This window comes from Triticum urartu, chromosome 5A (assembly GCF_056163025.1).
Source record: "Triticum urartu cultivar PI428250 chromosome 5A, HENAU_Tu73, whole genome shotgun sequence".
Lineage (NCBI taxonomy): Eukaryota > Viridiplantae > Streptophyta > Magnoliopsida > Poales > Poaceae > Triticum > Triticum urartu.
The window spans coordinates 11,172,108-11,187,166 of NC_141877.1; the positions used below are offsets into that span (position 1 = coordinate 11,172,108).

Consider the following 15,059-nt stretch of genomic DNA (forward strand, 5'->3'; position numbering starts at 1 on the left):
GTCCTGATAAAAAGCACTTGGCAAACGTACGGCAGCGGCAAAGTTGCCAATTCCAGTGGTATGCACTCAAAAAGAAAATATGCTACTTGCACTGTGACAAAAAAAACTAGATAGAGGAGCAAATCATTATTTCTCTTTCCGAGTTGGTCGGAGTCACTACAGAATATATATACACTTCATACGTAAGTGGTCCTGGATTCTCTAATCACCAAGCAATGGCATCCAATTCTTCCAACTGATTGGCGGGAGTCGAGTCACTACCAAAATATATAGACTACATATGTACGTAAGTAATCCTGGATTCTCTAATCACCAAGCAATGGCATCCAATACTTCTAACTGATTGGCGATCGCATTAGTGTTAGTACTATTGCTCGTGATTGGCATGTGTGTGGACTGGGTACCGATAGAACCTGTATAAATGATCATGCCTCCCAGGCTCCTAAACAGCATACATATATAGCATCAAGTTAGCCACAAAAGCCTAGAGTTGGACACACATCACAACCATAGCGGCAAATTAGGAGGCACCAGAACACTTGCGAAGGGAAGTGATAGCCGATGGGAAACTGCCTCCCAGCAGCATGCTGCTGCTGCTGCTGCCCGTGCATCCAGAAATGCCCAGAGGCAAAAATGGCATGCGGATGCTGCCCGAATATACACTACACGCCATGCCCAGAGAACATTAACATCAACTGCAATCCCCAGGTCCCAAAGTGCCCGGCGTGCTGTGGTGGAGGAGGCGGCGATGCGAAGGAACAGAAGCCTTGAAAGAGGGCCACAAGACGCCTGGGAAAAATGTAGCGGCCATCGCCTTCCGGCGCAATCGGACTCCGAACTGACGTCGTACATCTACCCATATGCAATCATGCATGCATGTCTAGGGTGGTCTTTCCATGTTTATGCTGTGAAGTGGTTAACTGTTTGGGTCTTGTTGGAGCCGGCCTGCTTTTGTTCATTAGAAGTGATGAATGTATGTGTATACTTCTTCAAAAACAGAAGTACAAGTGTTGTTACATGGAATCCTTCATGGAACGTACTAGCAAATCGACTTCATAGTTCTTTATGTAGCTGTTGAAATATAAAAGAAAATAAATATAATTGTCATGTGTGACTTGCAATGGGTGCCATACCCTGACAAACTAATTTTAACAAAAAAAATATAGTGAGTGCATACACATGAGTTTTGTGTTTGAAAAATTGTAAGGTTATACATAATATAGTTACATAAAAATTAAGAATTTGAGATGACGACGAAACTATCTTGCTCTCTAACAAAGATTATGCAGTTTGACTTGAGGAGGATCAAATGTTACAATTCTTGTACTTCAAGTGCAACTTTTCACCATCTTGTATAATCCATCTGTTGCAATATGTTGTATAAACCAATGTTCACTGTGGTTGGACAAGGATGTTCACTCAGGGTAGGCAATCGGACTGACTCTTCAGTCGGATGGAGTTTGGTACTCGGGCATGGGTAGCACGTCTAGTGACCAACCCGACTGAATGTGTTGACTCGGTTGGGTAGGGGCATGCCGACTGGTAGCTCAGTCAGACGCCGGATGTCAGTTCCACTCGGGTGTGAGGAGCACACGATCCGGGTCCCATTAGTCTAGATATAGATATTCTGGGTTGCTGTGTAGCACCGTCGATCTTATTTGTATTTTATCTATAAAAGGAGATGAATAGAAAGAGTAAAGCGAGACAGTCGTGCGACACCCAAATATCTTCTTCATGTCTGTGTGTACTGGTCCTCCGACTGTTAATCATCTCCCTCCCCATCTCAGATCCAGCTGGAGATAGAGGCCGGCCATGCCAGTGCTTTGCTTGGAAGGTAGTCGTAGATGAAGCAGAGGCTCACGCAGTGAGAGCCCTCATAGGCACAACGACGCAATTATCAGGGGCACGCTCTTCACAAATTTTTCCTCAGGTGGAAATTGAAGTGTTGTTATTGCCAAGTTTTCACTTCATGCCCCTACTGAAATGTTCTGACATAGATAAAATAGTTGTAGTCTGTATTTCATAGAGCTACTCATGGTCTTTTCTCTAGATTTTGTACTACGGTGATACACATGGTGGACTTAAGGCACATACACATGGTAATCTAAGATATTTATAATCTTGCTTTTATAACAAATGTTGGTATATTACCTAACTCGCGCAGAGATAGCTAGCTAGGATCTTATTCTCCCTTCTTAAGTACGCTAGTATGGGGATATATACCTTCTCATCCCTAATCTCCATAGCAAAAACGGTCGGTGATTGAGAACCTTCAAACTTTTTCCTTCTCGCATGAAAGTCTAAGGATAATTCATGATGAAATCATGGCATCAAATCTTTCTTACTGTAGCACTAGTTCCAAAGATTCTACATGTGAGTTAGGAAGCTAGCTAGCTAGTGAAATCAATGTGATGTCTACGGAACCTCACATAAAATATACAATACTTATGAAGACGAAGACCAGGCCATAGGGCATTGTTATGCTGTCGGATTTTGACAGAAAGGTGAAAAGGCATGTGAGGGCATAACCTGTGTTGGTTGCATATCGATTCAGCATACCATTAAACAATAAAAAATTGAACCGTAAGCATATATACCATTAAGCTAAGTTATCTTACCGACCATAAGCATACCATTAAACCAAGTTATCTTAACGTCACTACAACAAGACCCCCTTTCTAGTCAGTTTACCAATGGATATGGACGCGTTGCATTTTGAGACATCAGTCTATCGCAACATATATACATATGTTCATAAGTGACTCTGAAAACATTACCCACTTAGCAATACATTCTAATAACAACTTCTATGCATTGGTGTATAATTAAATTTTAATATTTTAAAATGTTATAATTCTTTATAGAGGGCTGACAATACACGGTACATACAGAGGGCTGACAATACACGGTGGACCTCATAGGGAAATGCAAGTGTTAATTAGGGAAACAGCCATACGAGGCTCCAGGATGTGAATTTTGATTTATAATTCGTTCGATCTGTTAATTAGGGAACTAGCTAGCCATACGAGGCTGCAGGTTGTGAATTTTGATGACTGATTCATTCGCCTGATTCAATGTGATTAATTTTTTATTTCATTTTGGTGGTAGTGCTAGTTGGAGATGGTGGGGATGAGACTGAAGCAGTGAGCCATCGTAATTCCGTGGGTGGCACCGGCAAGCGTGCAATAGTCCAATGTCACGGCAGATCTTATATCGCCTCATGGCCACCATGAGTACTCCATAGGAGCCACGCTGCCCATGTTGAACAATCTTTGGCCGCTTCACGTCCTCAACTGAACTAGGTTATGATTCATCTCCTCAATTGACATACTTCATTATCAATGATACCCTTGGCGAACGGTGCATCAACGGTACACCGTTAATCTGTTCATGCCGCTCACCATGTGGCGATAGAAGGAAGCATGGACAACATCGAAAGGAGGCATGTACAACATCCTAAGGAAGCATGGCAAACATCGGCCGGTGATGTCTGCATTGCGCCTAGGTGGCACAAACCTAACTCTATATGTCACATTTTGTTTTATGGAAGCAAACCTGATTTCTTTGTATGTATATTCTAGTTTCTTTGGAAGCAATAGTTCATTTTGTTTCAAACCAATGCAGTGTTTCAATGGTAAAAATAATTCTGCTTGGAAACACATATTTGTTTCCTTGGAAGCAATTTAATGGTACATTGGAAACAATTCTCTGGTCCTTTGAAATATATATTTTACCGTGCCGCAAAAAAAAATACACAGGTGCACTGGACATAAAATTTCACCAAATCTAAACAATCTTTGATTGACATGGAAGCAAATTCTCTAGCCGACGGAAACAAAATGAATTGTTCAATTGCTAGCCCTTACTACCACGCAAGTACTTCTGTACGTAGTTTAAGTGATTTGCTTAGATTTTTTTTGAAGTTCAGATTTGCTTAGGAATTTATTAAAGCATGTTTCCACCTATCACAAGACGTGCTTCCTTCGTAGCTCTCACCACCACATGTCGGCATAGTGGAAGATACGCCGACGGCCTTTCTACGCCGACGGCCCCCGTCGGCATAGATGGCAGTATGCCGACGGCTTTTCTATGCCTACGGTCTTCCTGCGGCCGTCGGCATACCGTCATCTATGCCGACGGGGGCCGTCGGCGTAGATAAAGCCGTCGGCAGCAACAATTATTCTGGTAGTGACACAAGTGCTTCACTATAGTACATATGTAATGCTTCAAGCACACGTTCATGTACATGGCATACCATTGCATGAGCTTAGGCATATATTCCTACAAAGCCATCTATGATTAGGCAACCGGCCATCTTTGATGACGTCGTGGCAAACGTTCTTTGATGACGTCGTGGCAAACTTTTCTTTATAGTAGTAGTATAGTTAATCATTGGAAATCGACAGACTATTGCATGAGCTTAGGCATATATTCTGAAATTTTGAAGTGGCAATTCTTTCGATAATGGTGACATGACTTGTTCCACCCTTTTTATATTCGCAGCCAAAGTTGTGACTTCTGAACTGCCTGCATCACTGGCTTGCATCCAATTCTCTCACCGGTACAGTGGTCCTTAATTTGAATTGACTAGCAAAAGCACATATACTCCATTAATTGGTACGACTATACTTGTTAATCATCTTGTTCTTTATGAGCATGTGTACCCCTCAGACCTGTATAAATGATCGAACTGCACCCACATAGAGAGACCGCAAACCCTAGCTCCTAGTGACAAAAGCCACCAACAAACTCGTAGAGACAGCTGATAACTGATGGGAAACTGCTGCCCATGCATCCCATCGTGCTGCTGCCCAGACAGCATCACATCGTGCTGCTGCCCGTGCATCCCATCGTGCTGCTGCCCGAAATGTGAGCCGAGCCTGGTTTGTAAGTGCTGCCCAACCTTTAACTGCACCACATGCCCCACCATCAACGTCAACTGTGGTGGCAGCGGTAAGGCACAAACTAGATAGAAAAACGACGCCCAAATAAGTGAAGAGCGCTCCCGGCCGTCCACCGTCGCCACCACCTGCGATCATGCGCGGGTCTATACTCTGCTAATGGTGTAGTCATTCTGAATTTCGTTTTTTTAACTAGCAGAGTATTGCGCGGGTATCAAATTTGTTGTGTGTTAATATGTTTAAAGTGATTACTTAATATGATATACACTTCTTCTTCGGTACAACCCCCCCTGGACACATCAACGGTCCAGATTAAAAGATACCCTTTCGTGAGAATAAGTGAGTAGGGGTAGGATGGAAAATTAAAATGGGGGAGGCGTATCGCGGCGTAGCGAGGCGCGTGTCCGTACGGCCCGCTGTACGCCCGTACGTGGGCGGTGTACGCCGCGTGAGGAGGAGGGCGGGCCCACGCGTACTAAACCTAATCCATTAATTCGGTGCGGATTAGGCGAACCATTAACGCCGGCGCAGTGAGCCGTCCCGTCGCCGGCGTTGGTCCACGGGCAGCGCGGATTCACACGCCACCGCCTGCCGCGCGCGCCTGCGCACGCCACCGCTTGACCCCCCGCGCACGCCGCCCTCGCGTACCAGGCATTAATCGCCGGCGCCGATTCACACGCCGCCGCCTGCCCTTCTGCGCCCTTGACCGTTCGGCTGCCCACTGGCATTGATCGCCGGCACCCCGCCCCACCCACCACTACGCCCTATAAAAAGCGCCTCGCGCCCTCCGTCGGCTCGCACACCACCCTCGCCTCGCCTCTCCTTCTCCCCTTGTCCCCGGCGTCGTCCTCTTGCGCCCTTCACCACCTCGCGCGCCGTGCCTCTCCCTCTCGCCGACGATGGCCCGCCCCAACTTGACGATTGAGGAGGCGGAGGAGCTCGCCCACTTCGGCATCCCCGCCGCGCCCGACGTGCGCCTGCCGGCGAGGTGGCGCCTGAGCGTCGACGGCGTTCCCGTTGCGCCGATGCCCGAGGTCGACACCCACCTCTTCGCCCGCGCCGTCGGCCTGTACAGGGCTCGCCTGTCGCCGGAGGAGCTCGCCGACCCCCAGTACGCCCCCAACAACCCCGACTGGGCGGACCGCCTCGCCGACGATCACCTGCGGCGCCTCCACGCCTACGCCGGCCCGCGCCCGCCCACGAAGCACAACCGCGCGCGGCAGCATCAGCTCTGGAAAGGCCGCACCTTCGAGGAGGTGGTCGCGTCGTATCGCGTGCAGGCGGTCGCCGGCGTCGTGCCAGCTCCGCCGGGGTACGGCTTTGAGCTGTACCGCCGCGGCGAGGCGCGCTCGACCCGCGCCCGCCTCGACTTCGGCGCCATGCACCCTCCCGCGCCCCGCGGAGGCCCAGGTGGTGACCGCGGCGCTGTCCGCCTCGGCCCCGGCGATCACCGTACGGCGGGCAGGAACGGCGCAGGGTCCAGCCGTACCGCGGGCAGGAACGGCGCAGGGTCCAGCCGCGTCCCTCCGGCCGAGCCACAGCAGCCGCCAGAGCCGGCATTGGTGGCGGAGTACAGGCGGCTGGCGGCGGAGGCCGGCGACCCGGACGACATGCTGGGCTACCTGACGGCGCTCCGGGAGTCGGAGAACATGTCGCAGCCGCCGCCGCTCGTTCAGGAGTACCTTCAGGTCGCCCCGGGCGCCGTCCACCAGGAGGACCCGGAGGACTTTCCCGGGTATCACGCCGCGCTCGAGGACTCGATGGCTGCGCCGGCCGTGCCCGTGGTGCCCCTCGACGACAGTAGCAGCAGCAGCGACGACAGCGACAATGGCGACGGCCTCTATGACGAGGTAGACTTCGGCGGCGTGGAGGACGAGTAGTTTAGGGTTTATTTGAAAATGTCGTTTAGTAATGTTTAATTATTTTCGTAATGTTTTTAGTTAAGTTTTATTTCTAGTACTATGTAAAATATCTATGAAAACTATAATGAAATATCGAGTGTTTGAATGAATGGTTTTTAAATGTTGTTGAACAATCAAGTGTTTAAATCGATACTGTTATTTTAGTTTTAAAAAGAGTTGTATTGTAAAAAAAATGAGAAAAGAATTAAACTAGAAAAGTAAATATAAAACCAAACAATAAAAAATTGACATAATATTCGCAAAACAAGTTAGAAGATTTAAAAAAAAATCTATTGTATTGTAAAAAATAAAAATCAGAAAAGAAGTAAACTTGAATTGAAAAAAACCTATGAAAAGTAGAAAAGTAAATATAAAACCAAACAATAAAAAATTGACATAATACTCGCAAAACAAGTTAGAAGATATATTTTTTTAAAAAAATTGTATTGTAAAAATAAAAAATAAGATAAAAATTAAACTTGAATTGAAAAAAACCTATGAAAACTAGAAAAGTAAATATAAAACCAAACAATAAAAAATTGACATAATATTCGCAAAACAAGTTAAGAGATTTTATATTTTTTTTAAAAGAACGCCGCCACGGAGCCGAGCGAGGCTTAGTAAGTCGCTCCCGATCAAGCCGATCGGCGAAAGGGAACGCTTTTCGGCCCCGCAAGGCCCACGTGCCCAACCAGGCGGCGTTGTGAAAGTAGGCGGTCTATTACTTCGGATCACGTCGGTGTAGGGCGGGGCGCGCTATTTAAACTGGTGTGGGCGAGCTCCGGCAGGTGAGGTGGGACTAAAGATAGAGCTCGCCTGTCACGGCGCTGCGCGTGGACCGCCTAGGTGGGCCGATTTCTGTGGGCCGCTGTAAGGCGCGCGTGCGAGCGGCCTGTCGCGGCGCTGCGCGTTCAGTAGGCCTAGTGGGCCGCTGGAAGGCGCGCCTGCGAGCGGTCGAGGGCGCAGGGGCGGGGTGGATGGTTTCGTTTAGTCCCACCTCGCCCGCCGAAGGACGCCCAGACCGGCTTATATAAGCGGATTCATGCACCCTAGCAGATAAGATAGATAGTAATAATGTGATTTGACTTTGCAGCTGTCCGGACAGTGTTACACTGTTCGGGCAGCTGCGGTAGTGCTGCTAGTGCATTGTAAATTCAGATCACATCATTATTATGTATCTTATTTTTGACAGTTTAGCATTTTATGCAAAGTTTGTTTCATTAATACATAAAGTTTTGTAATATTTTTGTCCGGTCAGCGTTTTAGTTGTTTCAAATTCATTCATCATATTAAGAAGGTCAATTTTTTGACATCTTCAGAATATCCTGAAATTTTGCATGTGAGTTAGTATGCTTACTCCCACACATAATCCTAAAATTTATGGTATTTCGATACGAAGAGCACGTTGCGTCACGTCCGGTCAGCATTTAAAGTGTTTCGACCGAAAAAATTATAGAAAATTCATAAAATGACAAAAAGCCACGAAACTTGTCATGCATCCTATTCATGATGGTACAAGACTGTGGAACAAAATTGGGTTCATTTGAAGGATGTCGAAAAATACCTGTAGTGTTGACGGATTTACCACATAAGATTAAGTAATTATATTAAAAAGAGCACTTAATACAGAATTTATTTATTTATTGTTTAAAAAATGTTCATTATTTATGTGTTATAAATGTTTTATAATTTATTTAATGTTCATTATTTATTTGTTATTTGTTTTGCATTAATGGCTACAGTTGTTTTCATAATAGTAAAGTGTTATTTGTTATAATTTATAATTAATAATAATTTTGAAAATACTCTTCCTAAAAAAAGTACTTGATATGAAATTTATTAAGTAGTTATGTTAAAAACAATACTTAATATAAAATTTATTATGTAATTATATTAAAAAACTACTTATAGAAAAAGGCACCTCAATTTTATTATTTACTTTATAAGTAAGAATAATAAGTTGTTTATTATAAATTATAAGTACTAATAATCAATTTTGTAAAAATAATTGATTATGAATTTTTGGTTACCTAACATTTTTGAGTTTATTAAGAAATTATAATCAGCTAGTTACTATATTAAAAGCAGTACTTAAGGTAAAACGTATTGTAACTTCAGACCGACACCTCAGATTTGTACTGTGAGTATATGTCAATATGGATGAAACGCACCCAACTTCTATATGCGCGTGTGAGTGACCCCTGCGGTCTCACATTTCAGATTACGGCGGATTCGAAGTACGAACGCAAGTCGCGTCACGTCGGGAGACGTTTTCTGGGTATTTTCACGGAGAAAATCATAGTAAATTCATAAAATGTCAAAAGACACCCAAATTTCGCAAGCGTGCTTGTGTGCCACACTGAAGCGTGTGGAAAAAAATCCCGACGTTTCATGGCTTTGCGAAAATAAACACATACTGAATGCATGTCACATCCCAGACCGATACCTTAGGTTTGTACTGTGAGTACATGTTAATATGAACGAATCGCACCCAACTATTGCATGTGCGTGTGAGTGACCCCCACGGTCTCGCATTTCAGATTACGACAAAATCGGATTACGAACGGAAGTCGCGTCACGTCGGGAGACGTTTTCTGGGTATTTTCACGGAGAAAATCGTAGTAAATGCATCGAGTGTCGAAACACACCCAAATTTTGCAAGCGTGCTTGTGTGCCACACTGTAGCGTGTGAAAAAAATCCCGACGTTTCATGGCTTTGCGAAAGGGAACACATACTGAATGCATGTCACTCTCCAGACCGACACCTCAGGTTTGTACCGTGAGACATGTCAACATGGACGAAACGCACCCAACTTTTGCATGCGCGTCTGAGTGACCCCCACGCTCTCGCATTTCAGATTACGACGGAATCGGAGTACGAGCGGAAGTCGCGTCACGTCGGGAGACGTTTTCTGGGTATTTTCACGCAGAAAATCGTAGTAAATGCATCGTGTCGAAACACACCCAAATTTTGCAGGCGTGCTTGTGTGCCACACTGTAGCGTGTGAAAAAAAATCCCAACGTTTCATGACTTTGCGAAAGGAAACACATACTGAATGCATGTCACTCTCCAGACCGACACCTCAGGTTTGTACTGTGAGTACATGTCAACATGGACGAAACGCACCCAACTTTTGCATGCGCGTCTGAGTGACCCCCACGATCTCGCATGTCAGATTACGACAGAATCGAAGTACGAACGGAAGTCGCGTCACGTCGGGAGACGTTTTCTGAGTATTTTCACGGAGAAAATCGTAGTAAATGCGTCGAGTGTCGAAACACACCCAAATTTTGCAGGCGTGCTTGTGTGCCACACTGTAACGTGTGAAAAAAAATCCCGACCTTTCATGGCGTTGCGAAAGGGAACACATACTGAATGCATGTCACTCTCCAGACCGACACCTCAGGTTTGTACTGTGAGTACATGTCAACATGGACGAAACGCACCTAACTTTTGCATGCGCGTCTGAGTGACCCCCACGATCTCGCATGTCAGATTACGACGGAATCGGAGTACGAACGGAAGTCGCGTCACGTCGGGAGACGTTTTCTGAGTATTTTCACGGAGAAAATCGTAGTAAATGCATCGAGTGTCGAAACACACCCAAATTTTGCAAGCGTGCTTGTGTGCCACACTGTAGCGTGTGAAAAAAATCCCGACGTTTCATGGCTTTGCGAAAGGGAACACATACTGAATGCATGTCACTCTCCAGACCGACACCTCAGGTTTGTACCGTGAGAACATGTCAACATGGACGAAACGCACCCAACTTTTGCATGCGCGTCTGAGTGACCCCCACGCTCTCGCATTTCAGATTACGACGGAATCGGAGTACGAGCGAAAGTCGCGTCACGTCGGGAGACGTTTTCTGGGTATTTTCACGCAAAAAATCGTAGTAAATGCATCGTGTCGAAACACACCCAAATTTTGCAGGCGTGCTTGTGTGCCACACTGTAGCGTGTGAAAAAAATTCCGACGCTTCATGGCTTTGCGAAAGGGAACACATACTAAATGCATGTCACACCCCAGACCGACACCTCAGGTTTGTACTGTGAGTACATATCAACATGGATGAAACGCACCCAACTTTTGCATGCGCGTGTGAGTGACCCCCACGATCTCGCATGTCAGATTACGACGGAATCGGAGTACGAACGGAAGTCGCGTCACATCGGGAGACGTTTTCTGGGTATTTTCACGGAGAAAATCGTAGTAAATTCATAAAATGTCGAAACACACCCAAATTTCGCAAGCGTGCTTGTGTGCCACACTGTAGCGTGTGGAAAAAAATCCCGACCTTTCATGGCGTTGCGAAAGGGAACACATACTGAATGCATATCACTCTCCAGACCGACACCTTAGGTTTGTACTGTGAGTACATGTCAACATGGACGAAACGCACCCAACTTTTGCATGCGCGTCTGAGTGACCCCCACGATCTCGCATGTCAGATTACGACGGAATCGATGTACGAACGGAAGTCGCGTCACGTCGGGAGACGTTTTCTGAGTATTTTCACGGAGAAAATCGTAGTAAATGCATCGAGTGTCGAAACACACCAAATTTTGCAAGCGTGCTTGTGTGCCACACTGTAGCGTGTGAAAAAAATCCCGACGTTTCATGGCTTTGCGAAAGGGAACACATACTGAATGCATGTCACTCTCCAGACCGACACCTCAGGTTTGTACCGTGAGAACATGTCAACATGGACGAAACGCACCCAACTTTTGCATGCGCGTCTGAGTGACCCCCACGCTCTCGCATTTCAGATTACGACGGAATCGGAGTACGAGCGGAAGTCGCGTCACGTCGGGAGACGTTTTCTGGGTATTTTTGCAGAGAAAATCGTAGTAAATGCATCAAGTGTCGAAACACACCCAAAATTTGCAGGTGTGCTTGTGTGCCACACTGTAGCGTGTGAAAAAAAATCCCGACGTTTCATGGCTTTGCGAAAGGGAACACATACTGAATGCATGTCACACCCCAGACCGACACCTCAGGTTTGTACTGTGAGTACATGTCAACATGGACGAAACGCACCAACTTTTGCATGCGCGTGTGAGTGACCACCACGGTCTCGCATTTCAGATTATAACGGAATTGGAGTACGAACGGAAGTCGCGTCATGTTGGGAGACGTTTTCTATGTATTTTCACGGAGAAAATCGTAGTAAATTCATAAAATGTCGAAACACATCCAAATTTTGCAAGCGTGTCAAAAAAACATGGCGGCGTTTCATGAAAAAATAATACAAAATAAAAAAAATATAAAAAGTCCCATATTGCGGACGAACTCACTTAAGAAGATTAAAGTGAATTATTGCTGTGACACTCCATGATTATGGAGTGCCAGAGCATAATTTACGTTAGCCTCCTTAAGTGATACTGCCACACTAGAGGACTTGACATTGCAAGCAGACTACGGTATTTAAACAGGTGAATTAGCACGACGGGAAGCAATGTGGGACTAAACATTAGCATGTTCGGCGGTGGCCGCTGTCGCTATAGGTTGGGCGCTATAGGTTCGGCGGTATCGGGCCTAGGCCCAGACGGCGAACAAATAATTTTTTTTCCTTTTCCATCGTCGTATACCGCCACGCACAGCGGAACCCTATCCACACCATTCGCCCCCCGTACGCCGCCCCGTGCCCCAGTCGCCCTACCACGATCGCCCTCAGGCGCGCAACGATCTCGCCGCACGTGCGGCGCCGTCCATCGCCGTCCACAGTCAACGGCGCTCGTTGGCACAGACTGCCCCACGCCCGTAGGCGCAAATCGCCGACGCTGGGCAGCCTGCTTTCGGCTCCGCTACAGCCGTTGTTCGGCGGCTGTCGCCCGGATTAAGGTCACGTTTCCCACCTCAAACAATTTCTGTCGATGCTATTGCGTAATCATATGTATTAACAGGAAAAAATTAACATGCAGTATGGACATCGATGGTGTGATTCCATGTTCCATAGAGAAGTGGATAAGTCTCGTTGAAAGATTTACCACCGCTCAGTGATTTAGATTCTTCGAAACAGTCTTGGAAGATATGTTGATCATTCCGTCAGTACAAATGAGAGATTTTTTGCTGCATTTTATGTTGTTAGGTTATAAACCAAACAGCAAAAAATTCATGATACAAGAAAATAGTGGCAGTAAAGGCCTTATTTCACTTAGACCGGACGATGTGTTTTCAATATTTGGGTTTAAGAATGAAGGTGAGGATGTTTTTGGCATTCTTGCGACGGAAGGAAAAGAGTTAATAAAGAAAATTCCTATTCAGTACGTTCACAAAAAAATGGTCACATAATGATAGATGACTTGATTTAAAAAATTATGAGGAATAAATCCGCCGACGATGAATTTCTTCGGATGGTTGTTCTTGTTTTGCTGGGGACCATTATTGCACCCATGTCGGCTGTCTCCATACCAAAGGAGTACTACGCGTTGGTGCATGACGTGAAGCGGATAAGCTCGTTGAATTTTAACGTGTTCACTTTGCGAACTTGTTTGACGGAGATTGGTAAACTCAAGCAAGACGGCCGTGTGAGGCAATGAGCATGTGGCAACCTAGCCCTACTCTAGGTATGCTATTAATTAATGCTATTTCATATTCCTTTAATTTATGTGTTCGTAACTTATTTTGTCTTTTGTTTTGTAGTACTTATATTGGGAGAAGATGCAGCCAACCACCGGCCCGAAAAATGACCCGTTGTCGTTGCAAGTTCCCCTAATGAAAAATTGGACTGAATCTAAAGCGGAGAAACGAGACAAGTACGACCTGGAAAATGGTCGTGGCCATGGATTGGTAATATTATAATGCTTATTTACTTATACATTGATTATGCATTGAGAATGTTATGTACTCATGTTGTCATTGCATACTCACTTTGCAGATTGATGACTGCATTACGAAGGAGTATATAATGAAAAAACTTGCAGATGAACAAGCTAAAAGCAGTAAGAAACATAGTAGCCGAAAGTCATCCGTTACGGGAAAGAAAAAAGTGGACAATGTGTCCGAGGTCCCTGCTAATCTAATGCCTTTTATGGACCGGGTTATGAATGATATGAAGGAAATTCGTAAGGAATTGTTTCGTATGCCGGAGTTATGCGCACAGGTAAAAATGTAACAACTCTGGTATGCACTTTATTAAACTCGATAAATTAATAAAAAGATATAACATGTGACTGAGCTTACTTTTGCAGAGAGTGTTAGAGAAAATGAATAAAACAGGTGTACGGTACAAACCGGGCACAATTGCAGAGGAGGAAGAAAATCTGTATGGACAGAATAGTGACTCTAGGTATGAAAACAAGTATCCTCAAAAAAAATCCAGTATGATGACAAACACACACCTAATGGCCGAAATGGCAGTGGGCATTATGATTTGGATTCTGAAGAAGGAGATTCGTTCAAATTCAGTACTGGTCACTTGAGTAGCTTTAAAGATGAGAAGGAGGATCCTATAGATGTCCCGGAGCAGTCAGAAAAAAAAGAAGCATCATCTCTAAAAACCGATGAAATAGAAGCTAGAAGATGGAAAGTCCCTCAAAATGAGCAAGAAGTGTCACAGGCCTTGTTAGATGGTAATAGCGAGGTAGAAGAGAAGAAGGTGATGATTCCAGCGAAGCAAAAGCGGTGTGCGTCAAAGTACACGAAATCTCCTTATGTTAAAAAGACTCCGAGAAAACGTGCGAAACGTTCCGCGAAAACGAGTAAGTTAAACATGCTATGAATATATTTTTGGAAATTATGTAGTATAAATTTGTACTTTAACTTTATTGACTTGTGTTGTAGAACTGTTTAATGAAACAACCCCTCAATTTGATCATTCTGTGGATGATATGGTGCGTGCCGCTGTGCAGTACGTGAAAGCGTACGAGCACTCACCAAAACATAAGAACCATGAAATATTCAACAACGGTAAAGATGAAGGACTTTCTGCGGACCGAGTTTGCCAGATACTTAACCATGCATGGATATCCGGTGATGTATGTATTTTTATTGTCATGCTTATGTCATGCGTTAAGTATATTGCATCCATCTTAAATTTACTCATTTATTTCAGGTAATTGACGCTTATGCGACGTACATATCGGATTCAAGTATCGTCAAAGACAGGTATATTGTACCCACATATAGATCTTACTGGTTATTGAACACTCGGTCAAAGTCAGTAAGACGCGGGAAGTCGGTAGATGATCCAGAAGGTTTAGCACATGCAAATGAACCTCTCAACAGATGCATGACAGAATATTTTGCAAAACC

At 45.1% G+C, this 15,059-nt stretch overlaps 1 pseudogene; it reads right to left on the reverse strand.

The window, feature by feature from the left end:
* Nucleotides 1–4,723: 4,723 nt before the first annotated feature.
* LOC147967461 (uncharacterized) lies at nt 4,724–6,820 on the reverse strand (annotated as a pseudogene).
* Between the last annotated feature and the right edge of the window lie 8,239 nt (nt 6,821–15,059).